Here is a 20,346-nt window from a genome sequence, read left to right as displayed (position 1 = left end):
TGAAGATGGCCTCAGGAACCAGCACAGGGCCTGGTGTGTTGTACATGGCCAGAGCTAGCAGCCACAGGCCCTGGTGTGGTGTAAGTGGCCTCAGCCAGAGCCACAGGCCCTGGTGTGGTGTAAGTGGCCTCAGCCAGTGCCACAGGCCCTGGTGTGGTGTAAGTGGCCTGAGCAAGAGCCACAGGCCCTGGTGTGGTGTAAGTGGCCTCAGCCAGTGCCACAGGCCCTGGTGTGGTGTAAGTGGCCTCAATAGCAACTAATGCCCTGGTGTGGTGTAAGTGGCCTCAGCCAGAAGCCACAGGCCCTGGTGTGGTGTAAGTGGCCTGAGCAAGAGCCACAGACCCTGGTGTGGTGTAATTGGCCTCAATAGCAACTAAGGCCCTGGTGTGGTGTAGGTGGCCTCAGCCAGCAGCCACAGGCCCTGGTGTGGTGTAAGTGGCCTCAGCCATCAGCCACAGGCCCTGGTGTGGTGTAAGTGGCCTCAGCCAGAGCCACAGGCCCTCATGTGGTGTAAGTGGCCCCAGCCGGTCACTCAGGCCCTGGTGTGGTGTAGGTGGCCTCAGCCAGCAGCCACAGGTCCTGGTGTGGTGTAAGTGGCCTCAGCCATCAGCCACAGGCCCTGGTGTGGTGTAAGTGGCCTCAGCCAGTGCCACAGGCCCTGGTGTGGTGTAAGTGGCCTCAATAGCAACTAATGCCCTGGTGTGGTGTAAGTGGCCTCAGCCAGCAGCCACAGGCCCTGGTGTGGTGTAAGTGGCCTGAGCAAGAGCCACAGACCCTGGTGTGGTGTAATTGGCCTCAATAGCAACTAAGGCCCTGGTGTGGTGTAGGTGGCCTCAGCCAGCAGCCACAGGCCCTGGTGTGGTGTAAGTGGCCTCAGCCAGCAGCCACAGGCCCTGATGTGGTGTAAGTGGCCCCAGCCGGTCACTCAGTCCCTGGTGTTGTGTAGGTGGCATCAGCTAGCAGCACAAGACATTGGAAAACAGCCAAAAGCAATGTCGTTAATGTGCCCTTGTTAGAGTTTGTATTGTTGATTGTCATTTATGCTTAGAAATATTTAACCATAGATGCTTAGAGGTGTATAATCAATTGTGTAGTGATAAGTTGTGTGATCTTTAACAGGCTACAGAGGCTTGGTGTGCATTCCACACTAGAATGCACACCTACATCCTGGGAGCACAGGAAGAGGTCGCATCTTGTTTTAATTGTTTTATGGTAGGATTAACGTAGCTACGTCTGTTCTAGTCTAAGTGCTTTTCTGTTTAGATGAACTGCTGGACTTCCTCACCGGGGGGGGGTCTAGTCTACCCTCTTCCTGACCAAGGATGTTTGACCCTTTGATCAGCAACACACACACACACACACACACACACACACACACACACACACACACACACACACACAGGCAAGGTACTCTTTGTTTGTATGTAGACGTCGGTATGTTAATGAACCTATGCATATTCATGTAACCTCAATAAAAGGACAGTGTATGGGAGGACGGACGAGAGCTACTGGGGTCAAGCGAAGGAACGGCGTTTGTCTGGTTCTCTCCCGTGCACGAGTACCATGAAGAAGTTTGCCTACTTGCGTCTTGCTTGCAGTGTAATTATATTGTCTTAACGTTCCAGCGAATAGGTTTATGCTACAAACCTAACAGCCCTCATTAATGGGCAGCTGCTTTTGGTCTTTTAATACACCCCTTCTCTGGATCAAAAGCGGTTCAATGACATGAAAATGAAAGGCTTACAGCACCAGGTATTCCCCCATCCAAGTACTAACCAAGCCCATTCCTACTTAGCTTCCAAGATCAGACGAGGTCGGGCGTGCTCAGGGTGGTATGGCCGTAAGCTGCTGGCCCCAGCACAATGTCTCAATTTATGGATTCAACTGATTAGGTGGCAAGTACCTGAAGTTACGAAGACAATCCTATAACCATACCTGCATGTTTGCATAATACCCTAACCCAAAGGCTCAGTTTAGCATTTATCCAACAGCACAGGCCCTGGATTGTTGAAGATGGCCTCAGGAACCAGAACAGGGCCTGGTGTGTTGTACATGGCCACAGCTAGCAGCACAGGGCCTGGTTTGGTGAAGATGGCCTCGGCCAGAAGCACAGGGTCTGCTGTGTTTTTATGAGTGGCCTGAGCAAGAGCCACAGGCCCTGGTGTGGTGTAAGTGGCCTCAGCCAGCAGCCACAGGCCCTGGTGTGGTGTAGGTGGCCTCAGCCAGCAGCCACAGGCCCTTGTGTGGTGTAAGTGGCCTCAGCCAGCAGCCACAGGCCCTGGTGTGGTGTAAGTGGCCTCAGCCAGCAGCCACAGGCCCTGGTGTGGTGTAATTGGCCTCAATAGCAACTAAGGCCCTGGTGTGGTGTATGTGGCCTCAGCCAGCAGCCACAGGCCCTGGTGTGGTGTAATTGGCCTCAATAGCAACTAAGGCCCTGGTGTGGTGTATGTGGCCTCAGCCAGCAGCCACAGGCCCTGGTGTGGTGTAAGTGGCCTCAATAGCAACTAAGGCCCTGGTGTGGTGTAAGTAGCCTCAGCCAGCAGCCACAGGCCTTGGTGTGGTGTAAGTCGCCTCATCCAGCAGCCACAGGCCCTGGTGTGGTGTAAGTGGCCTCAGCCAGCAGCCACAGGCCCTGGTGTGGTGTAGGTGGCCTCAGCCAGCAGCCACAGGCCCTTGTGTGGTGTAAGTGGCCTGAGCAAGAGCCACAGACCCTGGTGTGGTGTAATTGGCCTCAGCCAGTGCCACAGGCCCTGGTGTGGTGTAATTGGCCTCAATAGCAACTAATGCCCTGGTGTGGTGTAAGTGGCCTGAGCAAGAGCCACAGGCCCTGGTGTGGTGTAAGTGGCCTGAGCAAGAGCCACAGACCCTGGTGTGGTGTAATTGGCCTCAATAGCAACTAATGCCCTGGTGTGGTGTAGGTGGCCTCAGCCAGCAGCCACAGGCCCTGGTGTGGTGTAAGTGGCCTCAGCCAGTGCCACAGGCCCTGGTGTGGTGTAATTGGCCTCAATAGCAACTAATGCCCTGGTGTGGTGTAAGTGGCCTGAGCAAGAGCCACAGGCCCTGGTGTGGTGTAACTGGCCTGAGCAAGAGCCACAGGCCCTGGTGTGGTGTAAGTGGTCTCAGCCAGCAGCCACAGGCCCTGGTGTGGTGTAGGTGGCCTCAGCCAGCAGCCACAGGCCCTGGTGTGGTGTAAGTGGCCTCAGCCAGTGCCACAGGCCCTGGTGTGGTGTAATTGGCCTAAATAGCAACTAAGGCCCTGGTGTTGTGTATGTGGCCTCAGCCAGCAGCCACAGGCCCTGGTGTGGTGTAAGTGGCCTCAGCCAGAGCCACAGGCCCTGGTGTGGTGTAAGTGGCCTCAATAGCAACTAAGGCCCTGGTGTGGTGTAAGTGGCCTCAGCCAGCAGCACAGGGCCTGGTGTGTTGTACATGGCCACAGCTAGCAGCACAGGGCCTGGTTTGGTGAAGATGGCCTCGGCCAGACGCGCAGGGCCTGGTGTGATGTGAGTGGCCTGAGCAAGAGCCACAGGCCCTGGTGTGGTGTAAGTCGCCTCAGCCAGCAGCCACAGGCCCTGGTGTGGTGTAAGTGGCCTCAGCCAGCAGCCACAGGCCCTGGTGTGGTGTAAGTGGCCTCAGCCAGCAGCCACAGGCCCTGGTGTGGTGTAAGTGGCCTCAGCCAGCAGCCACAGGCCCTGGTGTGGTGTAAGTGGCCTCAGCCAGAGCCACAGGCCCTGGTGTGGTGTAAGTGGCCGGAGCAAGAGCCACAGACCCTGGTGTGGTGTAATTGGCCTCAATAGCAACTAATGCCCTGGTGTGGTGTAGGTGGCCTCAGCCAGCAGCCACAGGCCCTGGTGTGGTGTAAGTGGCCTCAGCCAGTGCCACAGGCCCTGGTGTGGTGTAAGTGGCCTGAGCAAGAGTCACAGACCCTGGTGTGGTGTAATTGGCCTCAATAGCAACTAATGCCCTGGTGTGGTGTAGGTGGCCTCAGCCAGCAGCCACAGGCCCTGGTGTGGTGTAAGTGGCCTCAGCCAGTGCCACAGGCCCTGGTGTGGTGTAAGTGGCCTCAATAGCAACTAATGCCCTGGTGTGGTGTAAGTGGCCTCAGCCAGCAGCCACAGGCCCTGGTGTGGTGTAAGTGGCCTGAGCAAGAGCCACAGACCCTGGTGTGGTGTAATTGGCCTCAATAGCAACTAAGGCCCTGGTGTGGTGTAGGTGGCCCCAGCCGGTCACTCAGTCCCTGGTGTGGTGTATGTGGCATCAGCTAGCAGCACAAGACATTGGAAAACAGCCAAAAGCAATGTCGTTAATGTGCCCTCATTAATGGGCAGCTGCTTTTGGTCTTTTAATACACCCCTTCTCTGGATCAAAAGCGGTTCAATGACATGAAAATGAAAGGCTTACAGCACCAGGTATTCCCAGGCAGTCTGCCATCCAAGTACTAACCAAGCCCAGCCCTGCTTAGCTTCCGAGATCAGACGAGGTCGGGCGTGCTCAGGGTGGTATGGCCATAAGCTGCTGGCCCCAGCACAATGTCTCAATTTATGGATTCAACTGATTAGGTGGCAAGTACCTGAAGTTACGAAGACAATCCTTTAACCATACCTGCATGTTTGCATAATACCCTAACCCAAAGGCTCAGTTTAGCATTTATCTAACAGCACAGGCCCTGGATTGTTGAAGATGGCCTCAGGAACCAGCACAGGGCCTGGTGTGTTGTACATGGCCACAGCAAGAAGCACAGGGCCTGGTTTGGTGAAGATGGCCTCGGCCAGAAGCACAGGGCCTGGTGTTATATGAGTGGCCTGAGCAAGAGCCACAGGCCCTGGTGTGGTGTAAGTGGCCTGAGCAAGAGCCACAGGCCCTGGTGTGGTGTAAGTGGTCTCAGCCAGCAGCCACAGGCCCTGGTGTGGTGTAGGTGGCCTCAGCCAGAGCCACAGGCCCTGATGTGGTGTAAGTGGCCCCAGCCGGTCACTCAGGCCCTGGTGTGGTGTAGGTGGCCTCAGCCAGCAGCCACAGGCCCTGGTGTGGTGTAAGTGGCCTCAGAAGCAAATAAGGCCGTGGTGTGGTGTAAGTGGCCTCAGCCAGAGCCACAGGCCTTGGTGTGGTGTAAGTGGCCTCAATAGCAACTAAGGCCCTGGTGTGGTGTATGTGGCCTCAGCCAGCAGCCACAGGCCCTGGTGTGGTGTAAGTGGCCTCAGAAGCAAATAAGGCCGTGGTGTGGTGTAAGTGGCCTCAGCCAGAGCCACAGGCCCTGATGTGGTGTAAGTGGCCCCAGCCGGTCACTCAGGCCTTGGTGTGGTGTAAGTCGCCTCATCCAGCAGCCACAGGCCCTGGTGTGGTGTAAGTTGCCTCAGCCAGAGCCACAGGCCCTGATGTGGTGTAAGTGGCCCCAGCCGGTCACTCAGGCCCTGGTGTGGTGTAGGTGGCATCAGCTAGCAGCACAAGACATTGGAAAACAGCCAAAAGCAATGTCGTTAATGTGCCCTCATTAATGGGAAGCTGCTTTTGGTCTTTTAATACACCCCTTCTCTGGATCAAAAGCGGTTCAATGACATGAAAATGAAAGGCTTACAGCACCAGGTATTCCAAGGCAGTCTCCCATCCAAGTACTAACCAAGCCCAGCCCTGCTTAGCTTCCGAGATCAGACGAGGTCGGGCGTGCTCAGGGTGGTATGGCCGTAAGCTGCTGACCTCAGCACAATGTCTCAATTTATGGATTCAACTGATTAGGTGGCAAGTACCTGAAGTTACGAAGACAATCCTATAACCATACCTGCATGTTTGCATAATACCCTAACCCAAAGGCTCAGTTTGGCATTTATCCAACAGCACAGGCCCTGGATTGTTGAAGATGGCCTCTGGAACCAGCACAGGGCCTGGTTTGGTGAAGATGGCCTCGGCCAGAAGCACAGGGCCTGGTGTGATATGAGTGGCCTGAGCAAGAGCCACAGGCCCTGGTGTGGTGTAAGTGGCCTGAGTAAGAGCCACAGGCCCTGGTGTGGTGTAAGTGGTCTCAGCCAGCAGCCACAGGCCCTGGTGTGGTGTAGGTGGCCTGAGCAAGAGCCACAGGCCCTGGTGTGGTGTAAGAGGCCTGAGCAAGAGCCACAGGCCCTGGTGTGGTGTAAGTGGCCTGAGCAAGAGCCACAGGCCCTGGTGTGGTGTAAGTGGTCTCAGCCAGCAGCCACAGGCCCTGGTGTGGTGTAGGTGGCCTCAGCCAGCATCCACAGGCCCTTGTGTGGTGTAAGTGGCCTCAGCCAGCAGCCACAGGCCCTTGTGTGGTGTAAGTGGTCTCAGCCAGCAGCCACAGGCCCTGGTGTGGTGTAAGTGGCCTCAGCCAGTGCCACAGGCCTTGGTGTGGTGTAAGTGGCCTGAGCAAGAGCCACAGACCCTGGTGTGGTGTAATTGGCCTCAATAGCAACTAAGGCCCTGGTGTGGTGTAGGTGGCATCAGCTAGCAGCACAAGACATTGGAAAACAGCCAAAAGCAACGTCGTTAATGTGCCCTCATTAATGGGCAGCTGCTTTTGGTCTTTTAATACACCCCTTCTCTGGATCAAAAGCGGTTCAATGGCATGAAAATGAAAGGCTTACAGCACCAGGTATTCCAATGAAGTCTCCCATCCAAGTACTAACCAAGCCCAGCCCTGCTTAGCTTCCGAGATCAGACGAGGTCAGGGGTGCTCAGGGTGGTATGGCCGTAAGCTGCTGGCCCCAGCACAATGTCTCAATTTATGGATTCAAGTGATTAGGTGGCAAGTACCTGAAGTTACGAAGACAATCCTATAACCATACCTGCATGTTTGCATAATACCCTAACCCAAAGGCTCAGTTTAGCATTTATCCAACAGCACAGGCCCTGGATTGTTGAAGATGGCCTCTGGAACCAGCACAGGGCCTGGTGTGTTGTACATGGCCAAAGCTAGCAGCACAGGGCCTGGTTTGGTGAAGATGGCCTCGGCCAGAAGCACAGGGCCTGGTGTGATATGAGTGGCCTGAGCAAGAGCCACAGGCCCTGGTGTGGAGTAAGTGGCCTGAGCAAGAGCCACAGGCCCTGGTGTGGTGTAAGTGGCCTCAGCCAGAGCCACAGGCCCTGATGTGGTGTAAGTGGCCCCAGCCGGTGCCACAGGCCCTGGTGTGGTGTAATTGGCCTCAATAGCAACTAAGGCCCTGGTGTGGTGTAAGTGGCCTCAGAAGCAAATAAGGCCGTGGTGTGGTGTAAGTGGCCTCAGCCAGAGCCACAGGCCCTGGTGTGGTGTAAGTGGCCTCAATAGCAACTAAGGCCCTGGTGTGGTGTAAGTGGCCTCAGCCAGCAGCCACAGGCCCTGGTGTGGTGTAAGTGGCCTCAGCCAGAGCCACAGGCCCTGATGTGGTGTAAGTGGCCCCAGCCGGTCACTCAGGCCCTGGTGTGGTGTAAGTGGCCTCAATAGCAACTAAGTCCCTGGTGTGGTGTAAGTCGCCTCATCCAGCAGCCACAGGCCCTGGTGTGGTGTAAGTGGCCTCAGCCAGAGCCACAGGCCCTGATGTGGTGTAAGTGGCCCCAGCCGGTCACTCAGGCCCTGGTGTGGTGTAAGTGGCCTCAATAGCAACTAAGTCCCTGGTGTGGTGTAAGTCGCCTCATCCAGCAGCCACAGGCCCTGGTGTGGTGTAAGTGGCCTCAGCCAGTGCCACAGGCCCTGGTGTGGTGTAATTGGCCTCAATAGCAACTAAGGCCCTGGTGTGGTGTAAGTGGCCTCAGAAGCAAATAAGGCCGTGGTGTGGTGTAAGTGGCCTCAGCCAGAAGCCACAGGCCTTGGTGTGGTGTAAGTGGCCTGAGCAAGAGCCACAGACCCTGGTGTGGTGTAATTGGCCTCAATAGCAACTAAGGCCCTGGTGTGGTGTAGGTGGCCTCAGCCAGCAGCCACAGGCCCTGGTGTGGTGTAAGTGGCCTCAGCCAGCAGCCACAGGCCCTGGTGTGGTGTAAGTGGCCTCAGCCAGCAGCCACAGGCCCTGGTGTGGTGTAAGTGGCCCCAGCCGGTCACTCAGGCCCTGGTGTGGTGTAGGTGGCATCAGCTAGCAGCACAAGACATTGGAAAACAGCCAAAAGCAATGTTGTTAATGTGCCCTCATTAATGGGCAGCTGCTTTTGGTCTTTTAATACACCCCTTCTCTGGATCAAAAGCAGTTCAATGGCATGAAAATGAAAGGCTTACAACACCAGGTATTCCCAGGCAGTCTCCCATCCAAGTACTAACCAAGCCCAGCCCTGCTTAGCTTCCGAGATCAGACGAGGTCGGGCGTGCTCAGGGTGGTATGGCCGTAAGCTGCTGGCCACAGCACAATGTCTCAATTTATGGATTCAGCTGATTAGGTGGCAAGTACCTGAAGTTACGAAGACAATCCTATAACCATACCTGCATGTTTGCATAATACCCTAACCCAAAGGCTCAGTTTGGCATTTATCCAACAGCACAGGCCCTGGATTGTTGAAGATGGCCTCTGGAACCAGCACAGGGCCTGGTGTGTTGTACATGGCCAAAGCTAGCAGCACAGGGCCTGGTTTGGTGAAGATGGCCTCGGCCAGAAGCACAGGGCCTGGTGTGATATGAGTGGCCTGAGCAAGAGCCACAGGCCCTGGTGTGGTGTAAGTGGCCTGAGCAAGAGCCACAGGCCCTGGTGTGGTGTAAGTGGCCTCAGCCAGAGCCACAGGCCCTGGTGTGGTGTAAGTGGCCTCAGCCAGCAGCCACAGGCCCTGGTGTGGAGTAAGTGGCCTGAGCAAGAGCCACAGGCCCTGGTGTGGTGTAATTGGCCTCAATAGCAACTAAGGCCCTGGTGTGGTGTATGTGGCCTCAGCCAGCAGCCACAGGCCCTGGTGTGGTGTAAGTGGCCTCAGAAGCAAATAAGGCCGTGGTGTGGTGTATGTGGCCTCAGCCAGGAGCCACAGGCCCTGGTGTGGTGTAAGTGGCCTCAATAGCAACTAAGGCCCTGGTGTGGTGTATGTGGCCTCAGCCAGCAGCCACAGGCCCTGGTGTGGTGTAAGTGGCCTCAGAAGCAAATAAGGCCGTGGTGTGGTGTATGTGGCCTCAGCCAGGAGCCACAGGCCCTGGTGTGGTGTAAGTGGCCTCAATAGCAACTAAGGCCCTGGTGTGGTGTAAGTGGCCTCAGCCAGGAGCCACAGGCCCTGGTGTGGTGTAATTGGCCTCAATAGCAACTAAGGCCCTGGTGTGGTGTATGTGGCCTCAGCCAGCAGCCACAGGCCCTGGTGTGGTGTAAGTGGCCTCAGCCAGGAGCCACAGGCCCTGGTGTGGTGTAATTGGCCTCAATAGCAACTAAGGCCCTGGTGTGGTGTATGTGGCCTCAGCCAGCAGCCACAGGCCCTGGTGTGGTGTAAGTGGCCTCAGAAGCAAATAAGGCCGTGGTGTGGTGTATGTGGCCTCAGCCAGGAGCCACAGGCCCTGGTGTGGTGTAAGTGGCCTCAATAGCAACTAAGGCCCTGGTGTGGTGTAAGTGGCCTCAGCCAGCAGCCACAGGCCCTGGTGTGGTGTAAGTGGCCTCAGCCAGCAGCCACAGGCCCTGGTGTGGTGTAAGTTGCCTCAGCCAGTGTCACAGGCCCTGGTGTGGTGTAAGTGGCCTGAGCAAGAGTCACAGACCCTGGTGTGGTGTAATTGGCCTCAATAGCAACTAATGCCCTGGTGTGGTGTAGGTGGCCTCAGCCAGCAGCCACAGGCCCTGGTGTGGTGTAAGTGGCCTCAGCCAGCAGCCACAGGCCCTGATGTGGTGTAAGTGGCCCCAGCCGGTCACTCAGGCCCTGGTGTGGTGTAGGTGGCATCAGCTAGCAGCACAAGACATTGGAAAACAGCCAAAAGCAATGTCGTTAATGTGCCCTCATTAATGGGCAGCTGCTTTTGGTCTTTTAATACACCCCTTCTCTGGATCAAAAGCAGTTCAATGGCATGAAAATGAAAGGCTTACAGCACCAGGTATTCCCAGGCAGTGAAGATGGCCTCTGGAACCAGCACAGGGCCTGGTGTGTTGTACATGGCCACAGCAAGCAGCACAGGGCCAGGTTTGGTAAAGATGGCCTCGGCCAGAAGCACAGGGTCTGGTGTGACATGAGTGGCCTGAGCAAGAGCCACAGGCCCTGGTGTGGTGTAAGTGGCCTCAGCCAGCAGCCACAGGCCCTGGTGTGGTGTAGGTGGCCTTAGCCAGCAGCCACAGGCCCTTGTGTGGTGTAAGTGGCCTCAGCCAGCAGCCACAGGCCCTGGTGTGGTGTAAGTGGCCTCAGCCAGTGACACAGGCCCTGGTGTGGTGTAATTGGCCTCAATAGCAACTAAGGCCCTGGTGTTGTGTAGGTGACCTAAGCCAGCAGCCACAGGCCCTTGTGTGGTGTAGGTGGCCTCAGCCAGCAGCCACAGGCCCTTGTGTGGTGTATGTGGCCTCAGCCAGCAGCCACAGGCCCTGGTGTGGTGTAGGTGGCCTCAGCCAGCAGCCACAGGCCCTTGTGTGGTGTATGTGGCCTCAGCCAGCAGCCACAGGCCCTGGTGTGGTGTAAGTGGCCTCAGAAACAAATAAGGCCGTGGTGTGGTGTAAGTGGCCTCAGCCAGCAGCCACAGGCCCTGGTGTGGTGTAAGTGGCCTCAATAGCAACTAAGGCCCTGGTGTGGTGTATGTGGCCTCAGCCAGCAGCCACAGGCCCTGGTGTGGTGTAAGTGGCCTCAGAAGCAAATAAGGCCGTGGTGTGGTGTAAGTGGCCTCAGCCAGAGCCACAGGCCCTGGTGTGGTGTAAGTGGCCTCAGAAGCAAATAAGGCCGTGGTGTGGTGTAAGTGGCCTCAGCCAGCAGCCACAGGCCCTGGTGTGGTGTAAGTGGCCTCAATAGCAACTAAGGCCCTGGTGTGGTGTAAGTGGCCTCAGCCAGCAGCACAGGGCCTGGTGTGTTGTACATGGCCACAGCAAGCAGCACTGGGCCAGGTTTGGTGAAGATGGCCTTGGCCAGAAGCACAGGGTCTGGTGTGATATGAGTGGCCTGAGCAAGAGCCACAGGCCCTGGTGTGGTGTAAGTGGCCTCAGCCAGAAGCCACAGACCCTGGTGTAGTGTAGGTGGCCTCAGCCAGCAGCCACAGGCCCTGGTGTGGTGTAAGTGGCCTCAGCCAGTGCCACAGGCCCTGGTGTGGTGTATGTGGCCTCAGCCAGCAGCCACAGGCCCTGGTGTGGTGTAAGTGGCCTCAGAAGCAAATAAGGCTGTGGTGTGGTGTAAGTGGCCTGAGCAAGAGCCACAGGCCCTGGTGTGGTGTAACTGGCCTGAGCAAGAGCCACAGGCCCAGGTGTGGTGTAAGTGGTCTCAGCCAGCAGCCACAGGCCCTGGTGTGGTGTAGGTGGCCTCAGCCAGCAGCCACAGGCCCTTGTGTGGTGTAAGTGGCCTCAGCCAGCAGCCACAGGCCCTGGTGTGGTGTAAGTGGCCTCAGCCAGTGCCACAGGCCCTGGTGTGGTGTAAGTGGCCTGAGCAAGAGCCACAGACCCTGGTGTGGTGTAATTGGCCTCAATAGCAACTAAGGCCCTGGTGTGGTGTAGGTGGCCTCAGCCAGCAGCCACAGGCCCTGGTGTGGTGTAAGTGGCCTCAGCCAGAGCCACAGGCCCTGGTGTGGTGTAAGTGGCCTCAGCCAGCAGCCACAGGCCCTGATGTGGTGTAAGTGGCCCCAGCCGGTCACTCAGGCCCTGGTGTGGTGTAGGTGGCATCAGCTAGCAGCACAAGACATTGGAAAACAGCCAAAAGCAATGTCGTTAATGTGCCCTCATTAATGGGCAGCTGCTTTTGGTCTTTTAATACACCCCTTCTCTGGATCAAAAGCGGTTCAATGACATGAAAATGAAAGGCTTACAGCACCAGGTATTCCAAGGAAGTCTCCCATCCAAGTACTAACCAAGCCCAGCCCTACTTAGCTTCCGAGATCAGACGAGGTCGGGCGTGCTCAGGGTGGTATGGCCGTAAGCTGCTGGCCCCAGCACAATGTCTCAATTTATGGATTCAAGTGATTAGGTGGCAAGTACCTGAAGTTACGAAGACAATCCTATAACCATACCTGCATGTTTGCATAATACCCTAACCCAAAGGCTCAGTTTAGCATTTATCCAACAGCACAGGCCCTGGATTGTTGAAGATGGCCTCAGGAACCAGAACAGGGCCTGGTGTGTTGTACATGGCCACAGCTAGCAGCACAGGGCCTGGTTTGGTGAAGATGGCCTCGGCCAGAAGCACAGGGTCTGCTGTGTTTTTATGAGTGGCCTGAGCAAGAGCCACAGGCCCTGGTGTGGTGTAAGTGGCCTCAGCCAGCAGCCACAGGCCCTGGTGTGGTGTAGGTGGCCTCAGCCAGCAGCCACAGACCCTTGTGTGGTGTAAGTGGCCTCAGCCAGCAGCCACAGGCCCTGGTGTGGTGTAAGTGGCCTCAGCCAGCAGCCACAGGCCCTGGTGTGGTGTAATTGGCCTCAATAGCAACTAAGGCCCTGGTGTGGTGTATGTGGCCTCAGCCAGCAGCCACAGGCCCTGGTGTGGTGTAAGTGGCCTCAGCCAGCAGCCACAGGCCCTGGTGTGGTGTAAGTGGCCTCAATAGCAACTCAGGCCCTGGTGTGGTGTAAGTAGCCTCAGCCAGCAGCCACAGGCCTTGGTGTGGTGTAAGTCGCCTCATCCAGCAGCCACAGGCCCTGGTGTGGTGTAAGTGGCCTCAGCCAGCAGCCACAGGCCCTGGTGTGGTGTAGGTGGCCTCAGCCAGCAGCCACAGGCCCTTGTGTGGTGTAAGTGGCCTCAGCCAGCAGCCACAGGCCCTGGTGTGGTGTAAGTGGCCTCAGAAGCAAATAAGGCCGTGGTGTGGTGTAAGTGGCCTCAGCCAGTGCCACAGGCCCTGGTGTGGTGTAAGTGGCCTGAGCAAGAGCCACAGACCCTGGTGTGGTGTAATTGGCCTCAATAGCAACTAATGCCCTGGTGTGGTGTAGGTGGCCTCAGCCAGCAGCCACAGGCCCTGGTGTGGTGTAAGTGGCCTCAGCCAGTGCCACAGGCCCTGGTGTGGTGTAATTGGCCTCAATAGCAACTAATGCCCTGGTGTGGTGTAAGTGGCCTGAGCAAGAGCCACAGGCCCTGGTGTGGTGTAACTGGCCTGAGCAAGAGCCACAGGCCCTGGTGTGGTGTAAGTGGTCTCAGCCAGCAGCCACAGGCCCTGGTGTGGTGTAGGTGGCCTCAGCCAGCAGCCACAGGCCCTGGTGTGGTGTAAGTGGCCTCAGCCAGTGCCACAGGCCCTGGTGTGGTGTAATTGGCCTAAATAGCAACTAAGGCCCTGGTGTTGTGTATGTGGCCTCAGCCAGAGCCACAGGCCCTGGTGTGGTGTAAGTGGCCTCAATAGCAACTAAGGCCCTGGTGTGGTGTAAGTGGCCACAGCTAGCAGCACAGGGCATGGTTTGGTGAAGATGGCCTCGGCCAGAAGCGCAGGGCCTGGTGTGATGTGAGTGGCCTGAGCAAGAGCCACAGGCCCTGGTGTGGTGTAAGTCGCCTCAGCCAGCAGCCACAGGCCCTGGTGTGGTGTAAGTGGCCTCAGCCAGCAGCCACAGGCCCTGGTGTGGTGTAAGTGGCCTCAGCCAGCAGCCACAGGCCCTGGTGTGGTGTAAGTGGCCTCAGCCAGCAGCCACAGGCCCTGGTGTGGTGTAAGTGGCCTCAGCCAGAGCCACAGGCCCTGGTGTGGTGTAAGTGGCCTGAGCAAGAGCCACAGACCCTGGTGTGGTGTAATTGGCCTCAATAGCAACAAATGCCCTGGTGTGGTGTAGGTGGCCTCAGCCAGCAGCCACAGGCCCTTGTGTGGTGTAATTGGCCTCAATAGCAACTAAGGCCCTGGTGTGGTGTATGTGGCCTCAGCCAGCAGCCACAGGCCCTGGTGTGGTGTAAGTGGCCTCAGAAGCAAATAAGGCCGTGGTGTGGTTTAAGTGGCCTCAGCCAGAGCCACAGGCCTTGGTGTGGTGTAAGTCGCCTCATCCAGCAGCCACAGGCCCTGGTGTGGTGTAAGTGGCCTCAGCCAGAGCCACAGGCCCTGATGTGGTGTAAGTGGCCCCAGCCGGTCACTCAGGCCCTGGTGTGGTGTAGGTGGCTTTAGCTAGAAGCACAAGACATTGGAAAACAGCCAAAAGCAATGTCGTTAATGTGCCCTCATTAATGGGAAGCTGCTTTTGGTCTTTTAATACACCCCTTCTCTGGATCAAAAGCGGTTCAATGACATGAAAATGAAAGGCTTACAGCACCAGGTATTCCCAGGCAGTCTCCCATCCAAGTACTAACCAAGCCCAGCCCTGCTTAGCTTCCGAGATCAGACGAGGTCGGGCGTGCTGAGGGTGGTATGGCCGTAAGCTGCTGACCTCAGCACAATGTCTCAATTTATGGATTCAACTGATTAGGTGGCAAGTACCTGAAGTTACGAAGACAATCCTATAACCATACCTGCATGTTTGCATAATACCCTAACCCAAAGGCTCAGTTTGGCATTTATCCAACAGCACAGGCCCTGGATTGTTGAAGATGGCCTCTGGAACCAGCACAGGGCCTGGTTTGGTGAAGATGGCCTCGGCCAGAAGCACAGGGCCTGGTGTGATATGAGTGGCCTGAGCAAGAGCCACAGGCCCTGGTGTGGTGTAAGTGGCCTGAGCAAGAGCCACAGGCCCTGGTGTGGTGTAAGTGGCCTGAGCAAGAGCCACAGGCCCTGGTGTGGTGTAAGTGGTCTCAGCCAGCAGCCACAGGCCCTGGTGTGGTGTAGGTGGCCTCAGCCAGCAGCCACAGGCCCTTGTGTGGTGTAAGTGGCCTCAGCCAGCAGCCACAGGCCCTTGTGTGGTGTAAGTGGTCTCAGCCAGCAGCCACAGGCCCTGGTGTGGTGTAAGTGGCCTCAGCCAGTGCCACAGGCCCTGGTGTGGTGTAAGTGGCCTGAGCAAGAGCCACAGACCCTGGTGTGGTGTAATTGGCCTCAATAGCAACTAAGGCCCTGGTGTGGTGTAGGTGGCCTCAGCCAGAGCCACAGGCCCTGATGTGGTGTAAGTGGCCTCAGCCAGAGCCACAGGCCCTGATGTGGTGTAAGTGGCCCCAGCCGGTCACTCAGGCCCTGGTGTGGTGTAAGTGGCATCAGCTAGCAGCACAAGACATTGGAAAAGAGCCAAAAGCAATGTCGTTAATGTGCCCTCATTAATGGGCAGCTGCTTTTGGTCTTTTAATACACCCCTTCTCTGGATCAAAAGCGGTTCAATGACATGAAAATGAAAGGCTTACAGCACCAGGTATTCCAAGGAAGTCTCCCATCCAAGTACTAACCAAGCCCAGCCCTGCTTAGCTTCCGAGATCAGACGAGGTCGGGCGTGCTCAGGGTGGTATGGCCGTAAGCTGCTGGCCCCAGCACAATGTCTCAATTTATGGATTCAAGTGATTAGGTGGCAAGTACCTGAAGTTACGAATACAATCCTATAACCATACCTGCATGTTTGCATAATACCCTAACCCAAAGGCTCAGTTTAGCATTTATCCAACAGCACAGGCCCTGGATTGTTGAAGATGGCCTCAGGAACCAGAACAGGGCCTTGTGTGTTGTACATGGCCACAGCTAGCAGCACAGGGCCTGGTTTGGTGAAGATGGCCTCGGCCAGAAGCACAGGGCCTGGTGTGATATGAGTGGCCTGAGCAAGAGCCACAGGCCCTGGTGTGGAGTAAGTGGCCTGAGCAAGAGCCACAGGCCCTGGTGTGGTGTAATTGGCCTCAATAGCAACTAAGGCCCTGGTGTGGTGTATGTGGCCTCAGCCAGCAGCCACAGGCCCTGGTGTGGTGTAAGTGGCCTCAGAAGCAAATAAGGCCGTGGTGTGGTGTATGTGGCCTCAGCCAGGAGCCACAGGCCCTGGTGTGGTGTAAGTGGCCTCAATAGCAACTAAGGCCCTGGTGTGGTGTAAGTGGCCTCAGCCAGCAGCCACAGGCCTTGGTGTGGTGTAAGTCGCCTCAGCCAGAAGCCACAGGCACTGGTGTGGTGTAAGTGGCCTCAGCCAGCAGCCACAGGCCCTGGTGTGGTGTAAGTGGCCTCAGCCAGCAGCCACAGGCCCTGGTGTGGTGTAAGTGGCCTCAGCCAGCAGCCACAGGCCCTGGTGTGGTGTAAGTGGCCTCAGCCAGTGCCACAGGCCCTGGTGTGGTGTAAGTGGCCTGAGCAAGAGCCACAGACCCTTGTGTGGTGTAATTGGCCTCAATAGCAACTAATGCCCTGGTGTGGTGTAGGTGGCCTCAGCCAGCAGCCACAGGCCCTGGTGTGGTGTAAGTGGCCTCAGCCAGTGCCACAGGCCCTGGTATGGTGAAAGTGGCCTGAGCAAGAGCCACAGACCCTGGTGTGGTGTAATTGGCCTCAATAGCAACTAATGCCCTGGTGTGGTATAAGTGGCCTCAGCCAGCAGCCACAGGCCCTGGTGTGGTGTAAGTGGCCTCAGCCAGAGCCACAGGCCCTGATATGGTGTAAGTGGCCCCAGCCGGTCACTCAGGCCCTGGTGTGGTGTATGTGGCATCAGCTAGCAGCACAAGACATTGGAAAACAGCCAAAAGCAATGTCGTTAATGTGCCCTCATTAATGGGCAGCTGCTTTTGGTTTTTTAATACACCCCTTCTCTGGATCAAAAGCGGTTCAATGACATGAAAATGAAAGGCTTACAGCACCAGGTATTCCCAGGCATACTCCCATCCAAGTACTAACCAAGCCCAGCCCTGCTTAGCTTCCGAGATCAGACGAGGTCGGGCGTGCTCAGGGTGGTATGGCCGTAAGCTGCTGGCCCCAGCACAATGTCTCAATTTATGGATTCAACTGATTAGGTTGCAAGTACCTGAAGTTACGAAGACAATCCTATAACCATACCTGCATGTTTGCATAATACCCTAACCCAAAGGCTCAGTTTAGCATTTATCCAACAGCACAGGCCCTGGATTGTTGAAGATGGCCTCAGGAACCAGAGCAGGGCCTGGTGTGTTGTACATGACCAAAGCTAGCAGCACAGGGCCTGGTTTGGTGAAGATGGCCTCGGCCAGAAGCACAGGGCCTGGTGTGATATAAGTGGCCTGAGCAAGAGCCACAGGCCCTGGTGTGGAGTAAGTGGCCTGAGCAAGAGCCACAGGCCCTGGTGTGGTGTAAGTGGCCTTAGCAAGAGCAACAGGCCCTGGTGTGGAGTAAGTGGCCTCAGCCAGCAGCCACAGGCCCTGGTGTGGTGTAAGTGGCCTCAGAAGCAAATAAGGCCGTGGTGTGGTGTATGTGGCCTCAGCCAGCAGCCACAGGCCCATGTGTGGTGTAAGTGGCCTCAATAGCAACTAAGGCCCTGGTGTGGTGTAAGTGGCCTCAGCCAGCAGCCACAGGCCTTGGTGTGGTGTAAGTCGCCTCATCCAGCAGCCACAGGCCCTGGTGTGGTGTAAGTGGCCTCAGCCAGAGCCACAGGCCCTGGTGTGGTGTAATTGGCCTCAATAGCAACTAATGCCCTGGTGTGGTGTAAGTGGCCTCAGCCAGCAGCCACAGGCCCTGGTGTGGTGTAAGTGGCCTCAGCCAGCAGCCAAAGGCCCTGATGTGGTGTAAGTGGCCGCAGCCGGTCACTCAGGCCCTGGTGTGGTGTAGGTGGGCTCAGCCAGCAGCCACAGGCCTTGGTGTGGTGTAAGTCGCCTCATCCAGCAGCCACAAGCCCTGGTGTGGTGTAAGTGGCCTCAGCCAGAGCCACAGGCCCTGATGTGGTGTAAGTGGCCCCAGCCGGTCACTCAGGCCCTGGTGTGGTGTAGGTGGCATCAGCTAGCAGCACAAGACATTGGAAAACAGCCAAAAGCAGTGTCGTTAATGTGCCCTCATTAATGGGCAGCTGCTTTTGGTCTTTTAATACACCCCTTCTCTGGATCAAAAGCGGTTCAATGACATGAAAATGAAAGGCTTACAGCACCAGGTATTCCCAGGAAGTCTCCCATCCAAGTACTAACCAAGCCCAGCCCTGCTTAGCTTCCGAGATCAGACGAGGTCGGGCGTGCTCAGGGTGGTATGGCCGTAAGCTGCTGGCCCCAGCACAATGTCTCAATTTATGGATTCAACTGATTAGGTGGCAAGTACCTGAAGTTACGAAGACAATCCTTTAACCATACCTGCATGTTTGCATAATACCCTAACCCAAAGGCTCAGTTTAGCATTTATCTAACAGCACAGGCCCTGGATTGTTGAAGATGGCCTCAGGAACCAGCATAGGGCCTGGTGTGTTGTACATGGCCACAGCTAGCAGCACAGGGCCTGGTTTGGTGAAGATGGCCTCGGCCAGAAGCTCAGGGCCTGGTGTGATGTGAGTGGCCTGAGCAAGAGCCACAGGCCCTGGTGTGGTGTAAGTCGCCTCAGCCCGAAGCCACAGGCACTGGTGTGGTGTAAGTGGCCTCAGCCAGCAGCCACAGGCCCTGGTGTGGTGTAAGTGGCCTCAGCCAGCAGCCACAGGCCCTGGTGTGGTGTACGTGGCCTCAGCCAGCAGCCACAGGCCCTGGTGTGGTGTAAGTGGCCTCAGCCAACAGCCACAGGCCCTGGTGTGGTGTAAGTGGCCTCAGCCAGAGCCACAGGCCCTGGTGTGGTGTAAGTGGCCTCAGCCAGTGCCACAGGCCCTGGTGTGGTGTAAGTGGCCTGAGCAAGAGCCACAGACCCTGGTGTGGTGTAATTGGCCTCAATAGCAACTAATGCCCTGGTGTGGTGTAGGTGGCCTCAGCCAGCAGCCACAGGCCCTGGTGTGGTGTAAGTGGCCTCAGCCAGTGCCACAGGCCCTGGTGTGGTGTAAGTGGCCTGAGCAAGAGCCACAGACCCTGGTGTGGTGTAATTGGCCTCAATAGCAACTAATGCCCTGGTGTGGTGTAGGTGGTCTCAGCCAGCAGCCACAGGCCCTGGTGTGGTGTAAGTGGCCTCAGCCAGTGCCACAGGCCCTGGTGTGGTGTAAGTGGCCTGAGCAAGAGTCACAGACCCTGGTGTGGTGTAATTGGCCTCAATAGCAACTAATGCCCTGGTGTGGTGTAGGTGGACTCAGCCAGCAGCCACAGGCCCTGGTGTGGTGTAAGTGGCCTCAGCCAGTGCCACAGGCCCTGGTGTGGTGTAAGTGGCCTCAATAGCAACTAATGCCCTGGTGTGGTGTAAGTGGCCTCAGCCAGCAGCCACAGGCCCTGGTGTGGTGTAATTGGCCTCAATAGCAACTAAGGCCCTGGTGTGGTGTAATTGGCCTCAATAGCAACTAAGGCCCTGGTGTGGTGTAAGTGGCCTCAGCCAGCAGCCACAGGCCCTGGTGTGGTGTAATTGGCCTCAATAGCAACTAAGGCCCTGGTGTGGTGTAATTGGCCTCAATAGCAACTAATGCCCTGGTGTGGTGTAAGTGGCCTCAGCCAGCAGCCACAGGCCCTGGTGTGGTGTAAGTGGCCTCAGCCAGAGCCACAGGCCCTGATGTGGTGTAAGTGGCCCCAGCCGGTCACTCAGGCCCTGGTGTGGTGTAGGTGGCATCAGCTAGCAGCACAAGACATTGGAAAAGAGCCAAAAGCAATGTCGTTAATGTGCCCTCATTAATGGGCAGCTGCTTTTGGTCTTTTAATACACCCCTTCTCTGGATCAAAAGCGGTTCAATGACATGAAAATGAAAGGCTTACAGCACCAGGTATTCCAAGGAAGTCTCCCATCCAAGTACTAACCAAGCCCAGCCTTGCTTAGCTTCCGAGATCAGACGAGGTCGGGCGTGCTCAGGGTGGTATGGCCGTAAGCTGCTGGCCCCAGCACAATGTCTCAATTTATGGATTCAAGTGATTAGGTGGCAAGTACCTGAAGTTACGAAGACAATCCTATAACCATACCTGCATGTTTGCATAATACCCTAACCCAAAGGCTCAGTTTAGCATTTATCCAACAGCACAGGCCCTGGATTGTTGAAGATGGCCTCAGGAACCAGAACAGGGCCTGGTGTGTTGTACATGGCCACAGCTAGCAGCAGAGGGCCTGGTTTGGGGAAGATGGCCTCGGCCAGAAGCACAGGGCCTGGTGTGATATGAGTGGCCTGAGCAAGAGCCACAGGCCCTGGTGTGGTGTAAGTGGCCTGAGCAAGAGCCACAGGCCCTGGTGTGGAGTAAGTGGCCTGAGCAAGAGCCACAGGCCCTGGTGTGGTGTAAGTGGCCTGAGCAAGACCACAGGCCCTGGTGTGGTGTAATTGGCCTCAATAGCAACTAAGGCCCTGGTGTGGTGTATGTGGCCTCAGCCAGCAGCCACAGGCCCTGGTGTGGTGTAAGTGGCCTCAGAAGCAAATAAGGCCGTGGTGTGGTGTATGTGACCTCAGCCAGGAGCCACAGGCCCTGGTGTGGTGTAAG

At 56.6% G+C, this 20,346-nt stretch overlaps 10 non-coding genes and 1 pseudogene across 10 annotated transcripts; all 11 read right to left on the bottom strand.

Annotated features, from left to right (window-relative positions):
• Positions 1-1,737: 1,737 nt before the first annotated feature.
• LOC143417595 (5S ribosomal RNA) lies at positions 1,738-1,846 on the bottom strand (annotated as a pseudogene).
• Positions 1,847-4,391: 2,545 nt separating this feature from the next.
• On the bottom strand, positions 4,392-4,510 carry LOC143417411 (5S ribosomal RNA). Its single transcript, XR_013097632.1, has one exon. It is a non-coding gene; the product is annotated as a 5S ribosomal RNA (ribosomal RNA).
• A 1,052-nt stretch (positions 4,511-5,562) lies between these two features.
• LOC143417264 (5S ribosomal RNA) lies at positions 5,563-5,681 on the bottom strand. Its single transcript, XR_013097483.1, has one exon. It is a non-coding gene; the product is annotated as a 5S ribosomal RNA (ribosomal RNA).
• An 899-nt stretch (positions 5,682-6,580) lies between these two features.
• LOC143417472 (5S ribosomal RNA) lies at positions 6,581-6,699 on the bottom strand. Its single transcript, XR_013097693.1, has one exon. It is a non-coding gene; the product is annotated as a 5S ribosomal RNA (ribosomal RNA).
• Positions 6,700-8,178: 1,479 nt separating this feature from the next.
• Positions 8,179-8,297, bottom strand: LOC143417936 (5S ribosomal RNA). Its single transcript, XR_013098084.1, has one exon. It is a non-coding gene; the product is annotated as a 5S ribosomal RNA (ribosomal RNA).
• Positions 8,298-11,841: 3,544 nt separating this feature from the next.
• Positions 11,842-11,960, bottom strand: LOC143417372 (5S ribosomal RNA). The gene has a single exon (XR_013097593.1). It is a non-coding gene; the product is annotated as a 5S ribosomal RNA (ribosomal RNA).
• A 2,274-nt stretch (positions 11,961-14,234) lies between these two features.
• Positions 14,235-14,353, bottom strand: LOC143417313 (5S ribosomal RNA). Its single transcript, XR_013097533.1, has one exon. It is a non-coding gene; the product is annotated as a 5S ribosomal RNA (ribosomal RNA).
• Positions 14,354-15,251: 898 nt separating this feature from the next.
• On the bottom strand, positions 15,252-15,370 carry LOC143417175 (5S ribosomal RNA). The gene has a single exon (XR_013097392.1). It is a non-coding gene; the product is annotated as a 5S ribosomal RNA (ribosomal RNA).
• A 1,289-nt stretch (positions 15,371-16,659) lies between these two features.
• On the bottom strand, positions 16,660-16,778 carry LOC143417510 (5S ribosomal RNA). Its single transcript, XR_013097732.1, has one exon. It is a non-coding gene; the product is annotated as a 5S ribosomal RNA (ribosomal RNA).
• A 1,134-nt stretch (positions 16,779-17,912) lies between these two features.
• LOC143417859 (5S ribosomal RNA) lies at positions 17,913-18,031 on the bottom strand. Its single transcript, XR_013098006.1, has one exon. It is a non-coding gene; the product is annotated as a 5S ribosomal RNA (ribosomal RNA).
• A 1,600-nt stretch (positions 18,032-19,631) lies between these two features.
• On the bottom strand, positions 19,632-19,750 carry LOC143417443 (5S ribosomal RNA). The gene has a single exon (XR_013097664.1). It is a non-coding gene; the product is annotated as a 5S ribosomal RNA (ribosomal RNA).
• Between the last annotated feature and the right edge of the window lie 596 nt (positions 19,751-20,346).

Source organism: Maylandia zebra, linkage group LG3 (assembly GCF_041146795.1).
Source record: "Maylandia zebra isolate NMK-2024a linkage group LG3, Mzebra_GT3a, whole genome shotgun sequence".
In the NCBI taxonomy this organism is placed as follows: Eukaryota; Metazoa; Chordata; class Actinopteri; order Cichliformes; family Cichlidae; genus Maylandia; species Maylandia zebra.
This window is presented reverse-complemented; position numbering and strand designations above follow the sequence as displayed.